The 5,822-nt window shown below is 33.0% G+C and overlaps 1 long non-coding RNA gene across 1 annotated transcript; it reads left to right on the top strand.

Annotated features, from left to right (window-relative positions):
* The first annotated feature begins 425 nt into the window (after positions 1-425).
* LOC148227862 (uncharacterized) lies at positions 426-1,790 on the top strand. The gene is made up of 2 exons (XR_015812057.1): positions 426-817; positions 907-1,790. It is a non-coding gene; the product is annotated as an uncharacterized LOC148227862 (long non-coding RNA).
* Positions 1,791-5,822: the final 4,032 nt, after the last annotated feature.

The following is a 5,822-nucleotide window of genomic DNA, read 5'->3' as shown; positions in this document are numbered from 1 at the left end:
ACTTTGCTAAATGATATTCTACTGAAAAATGTTCAATTCAAAAAGTGTTTGAAATTTTAATTTGCATATAAAAGCAATTTTTATTATTTTTTTTAATAAAAACCGAGTCTTACCATATATTGACCGAGACCTCGAACGAGCTTTTATGCGACTCTGCATATAGTTAACGCTCGAATGAGGTTTCTATTTAAGTAATCGACTAAAATTTTTGATACAAAATAGAGCTTCCGACTATACTTACGATACTATAAAAAAAAATTTAAAATTAAAAAATAAAAGTATTTTTTTTTTAAAACACGTTTAGTGTGATGAGTCGATCGACCCACCATACATACGCTCATAAGATTTTAAATATAGTTAAGGTCAGTGTGAGCTTATTTATACATATTTTAATTTCAATTTTTGTGAATATAAAAAATATAAAATAATTATAATAATTAAAATAAAAATTGAATTTGTTTTATAGCTTTCCGAGGCGCAGGTAATGCTTTCTGTTGTTTCGACCAATGAAAAATAAACATTCAAATATAAAACAAAATGGCCGACAGTACCGTGACAACGGTTTTAAATAATTATTATTTAATAACAAAATTTTGTTACGCGACAATAATTTTCATTAATTCGTCATTTGACTGAATATAAATAATAGGATTGCAAATTAACTAGGTGTGTTATAACCGTGAAAATTAAATATACACATAATGTGTTGAGGATTAGAAGAATAGATTGATTAAACTAGATAAACAATCATAAAAACAATTTTCGCAAGGAAATCTTCAAATTTTGAATTGCCGGCGACGGGCTCAGAGGCCGAAAAGTGAGTTTTCCTTTTATAAATAATCGGATTGTAAATTAACTAAGTGTGTTATAACTATGAAAATTAAATATTTACACATATGTGTTTAGGATAAGAAGAACACGTTGATTAAATTAGATAAACAATCATAAAAGAATCTTCGTAATGAAATCTTCAAATTTTGAAATCCGGTCACCGGGCTCCGAGGCCGAAAAGTGAGTTTTTCCTTTTATATTACATAAACATTATCATTGCTTCCGAATTAATGCACATATACGTTAGATTTTAAGAATTGCAATTAAACCTGGTATGTTTTAAACGTGAACGTGTAATATATCCTTAGTATGTATGAGGATTGAAAGTTAATGTCGATCAAATCGGTGGCGTCGCAGTGGGAACGCTATATATATCAGCCAACGGAAAGCTTATATATGTGTAGTTTTTTTAATGTTATCTAATAAACGACATTTTACAATGATTATAAATATGTGATTGCATACCTGGAATAATCGATAGCCAAAATATCTAAGAGTGGGTTATTTTTAATTCTTTGTTATTTCATTGCTTCTAAAAATCAACTGTAAACAATTCTATATAATGAGTAAAATGTAACTTTTTGTTTACACTAATATGAGATTTTTCATTACTACTACCGTTGTAATATACTTAGTTAACTTTGGTATGTATATCTTTAATTGCCAAATCACTGCTGTTTATCTTTTAATATTTGATCCTAGAAATTCAATAGTAATTTTGTTTGAATAACCGTGATATGTTATTCATATAACCCATGGGTTGGCAACCTTTTGTTGTAAGAGGGCCAAATATTTTATGTGGAGATTAGTGCGGGCCGCACTCGGGTTATATGTCATTACAGTATATGTACCTACAATATTTGCGTACAAATATTTTAGCTTTAAAAATAAAACATTAATTATATATTTTTACGACATTTATTGTACATAGCTCAAATGAAATAAATCAATGAAATTTTTGTAGCTGTATTTGATTTACACTTTTTTATATTTACTTGCATTTTTGAAGCAGAGATGCGTAGTATAGTCTAAATATGAATCTGATAACTGATAACAGTGTTTGTTTTTTCGGTAATTCAGAATTGAAAAGTTTGCTTAGAAATATATACACTACCAAACATAATAATTATTTTCTGAGCAAACCTTTTTAACTCCTTGCAGTTTAGAGGGCAAACTCCCATAGAAATCCACAAGGTTGGTTTTTTCCCTAAAAGCTATTTTAAGTGCGGTATCAATATCTATCACGTTGATTTGCAAATCGCTTGGTACATTATTGATATCCACTGCGAAGGGATTTTCGAAAATCTCTATTTTACGTGAGATCTTTTTTCGGTTTTTTAACTCAGTTTAAAGTTGTATAAGTGCACTTTTCATTTTAGTATTTTGCCAAACAAAATTTATCCCAGCTTCTTCTACTGCTTTTTTGCAATTTGGAAAATGATCAAGTTTTCTTTCATCGATATGCTTAATAAATAATGTCAGTTCATTTCAAATGATTTAACATCTGAATACATATTGCATATCAATTTGCTTTTTCCCTGTAAGCGTGTATTGAGCAAATTCAGTTCGGCGGTCAAATCAGTCAAAATCCCAAGATCTATAACCCACTGGTTGTAGGAAAGTTCGCGTGTTGCCTTTCCTTTCATCTCCATGAAGTTACAAATTTCTTTCCTCAAATCAAAACATCGTTGAAGAACTGCTCCTCGGCTTTGCCGTCTTACTTTACAGTAATAAATCATGTCACCGTGCTCAGCTTCCACTTCTTCCAAAAACTTTTAGAACTGGTGATGAGTAAGCCCATTTATTTCTTTTAAAATTAATAGTAGACACAACGGTATCTATTATTTCTTTCCACGATAAAACTTGCAACGCAATGCTTCTTGATGGACAATACAATGAAATATAAATGGAACTTCAGATCGAGACTCTTGAAGTTTGATGTTTGACGCCTTTATTATGGCCGCTCATGTTTTTTCCGCCGTCCGTGGTGATGCTGGTTAATTTATCCCAACTCAAGCCGCATGAAACCAGAGCTTGGTCCAAGTGGTAAAATAAATCCTCTCCCGTTGTAGTTACTATGAGACATGATTTTTAACAGCTCCTCATCAACAAAAAGTTTTCGTTAATTCGAAGCAGCATTCAATAAATTTAAACTGTCCCTTAATCTCGTAGGGAATCGCATCGATGATTTTATTCCCGAGGCAGTTCCATATGATAGTAAGGAAATAACTAAAAAAAAGTAAAAAAAAACAAATACGACGGACGAATTAATGATAAAAGATTCTAAAAAAGTCTACGACAAAATAATTAGTGAAGTTTGTCCAGATTCAGCAACTTTTAAATATTTAAATATATTTATACTGTAAACCTTTGTTAAGGAGGAGGAATCGGCTGGACGAACGATTTGTTAAATGAGTATACTTTTGAATTGGCTCTGACTGTCACTCTCTCTCTTTCCGAGTTCAAGATCAAGTACTGTCTCTTTATTTTCTTCCTATAATGATACACATTCAACCTGTGACACATTCCATAAGGCAACAAGTACGGTACCGTTTTCGATATCGATTCGTCGCTACGATCAAACAAATGATATAAAATTCAAACCCTTGCTTACTCTAATTGCTTCACTCAATCTGTGACGCATTTCCCTGTAACGAGTCCTAATGGACAACAACAAGCTAACAGTGCAGTATTGTTTCGGTATCGAGTACATTATCGATTCGTTGCTTCGTTCAAACGAATGATATAAAAATCAAACTTTTGTTTGCTCTGATTGCTTCACTATAAACGAACGCTCATATAACTCGATTCAGGCGATTAACAAATTACTACAAAGTTTATTATTATTGACTAGAGATTATTATTATTGTTGTGTTAATCTGTATTTTATATTTTTTATGGATTTTTACGTTATTTATTCTGTTATAATTTTTGTGTCTTGGCTGTTTTTTTATGTCTTATTGTGTTTTAATTATGCCACTATATGTATAATACATGTTTAGATTGTAAAATGGTAAAAATATTTCTTTTGCTCCCTGGCCCCACTGTCCTACTTGTAGATATTCATTATGTCTGATTGACTTACCTAGTTGGTTCATATTTACCCTGTTGTAACGCCTGTCAGGTCAAAACAGAAGAATTAAATATAAATTTAATCCTTTAAATTAACAATTATTTCAGTAAATCCAACTTCTAAGGCCTTGCAAGTCTTGTCTTTGACACCACTATTTTAACCCATTGCAATGTAGCGTTACTGCTGGTATTTCACTAGGGACTTCTATCGGCAAAATAAGAAAGTATTTTAGCTAATTTTCAAACCTGACCCTAAAAATAATACTCTACTTTATTTCATGAATTTAACTATTTTTTTATAATTATACACGACGACAAGAGATGTCTCTTATTATTATTACATATTTATAGTCATATAGAATGAACAATTTTCGGGAAATTTACAAAAATATAAATTTTCGATTTGTCGTTTTCTTAACAAAATTATTTTATAAAAAAATGAACAAAAGTATCGTTAATTATTATATTATATATTTTCATTTTTCTAGTATTTACTTACGTTTTGCACGCGGAACAAATCATTTTTATAATCATTAATACCAATTGCTTCTCGCCAGATATTTTGCAAAACCGTTCCTCGACATCGCTCTTGGATTTTCGATTCGAACGCCAAATTGAAAACGTTAAAAACATAAAGAAACTTTGAACTTTGAAGCCCTTTTTAACTTTTTGGCGTCTCGATACTTGCACGCTCCGAAGTCCTTTTATACGGTAACGTGACTTGTGTTTTCCAGCTACTTTTTATATCTTTATTCAAAAGATAAACGTCCACTTTCAAAAATCCGTTTGCAGCTGAATCTTCGGAAACTGCTAGAAAATAAGTTTCTACTTGTACATTTACCTATGCAAATCTCGCCGAAGTGGCTCGATCGGTCGAGGGCGAAGCCCCGGTGTCGGCCCGTCTGCGGGGCTGGAGTCTTCCGTGCGGGGAAAAAGAAGGGAACCTGTCGAGAACGAAGACGAGTCAGAGATCGCAGGCGCGTGTTAGTGTTTGTCTTTCCTTGGTCACGACCGAGTTGCAACTTTCGAATACCTGATCGCTGTCGTTTGGCGGAGTTTTGAATTTTTTTTATTACGAATCTGACGATCGTAACTTGACACAATGATGGGCATTATTCATACAATAATTTCACCAATAAATATTAAAAAATATGTTTATGATGCAGACTTAAAATAGAAGAGCACTATTAAAATTAAAAAAAAAAACAATAAATCAACCTGACCCGATTGATACAAGCAGAGTTTTGAAAAATCTGAACCAGGAAAACGTAGACATCTTTACGAAATTTCTTAATGAAATATACCTCGCAACTGGTTGCGATTGACATTTAGTCCATTACCAAAAACCAAAAGCTTGAACGGGTAAATCTTTGCAAATGCATGCAATTGCAAAGCAATGCAGGTCGTCAACGAGAGCACTAGGGGCTGACCCCACGCTCGGAAGAAATACTAATAAAATACGTAGTACTACGAGGGGTGGGTCTCGTCAAAAGCTGGGTGTCCGCCCATTGGGTCGGACTCAAAGGGTCCAAGTACTGGTAACGGCAGTGGCGCCCGCAATGGATGCAAAGTAGTTATACTCCTGTTTCATATATTACAAAGGCGCAAGTGGCTAGTGGCCACTTGCGCCTTTGTAATACTTGGTACTTTGTAAACCTTGCCGCCGTTGAAAAGAAGCACATTAATTTTATCCATTTTTATGACATCTATTCAAGGGGTAATAATTTTAAAGGTTTCTCCGTAGATGGGTGGAATTACGGTCGCGTACTGAATGAGCCCCGTGTGTGGTGCGTGGCATTAGAATGGTTAATGAAGTATTTTCTGAGTATTCTGTTAAAAAGTGTGAAAGCATTTAAGAAAGGCCTAGATAAGCGAGAAGCGCTTTTCTTTCAAATATGTTACAAAGTTCGTAAGCCTGT

This window comes from Plectrocnemia conspersa, unplaced genomic scaffold (genome assembly GCF_051122295.1).
Source record: "Plectrocnemia conspersa isolate PC_06_02 unplaced genomic scaffold, ASM5112229v1 ptg000013l, whole genome shotgun sequence".
Classification (NCBI taxonomy): Eukaryota; Metazoa; Arthropoda; class Insecta; order Trichoptera; family Polycentropodidae; genus Plectrocnemia; species Plectrocnemia conspersa.
The sequence above is the reverse complement of the archived record's forward strand: the minus strand, read 5'-3'. Positions and strand labels throughout refer to the sequence as shown.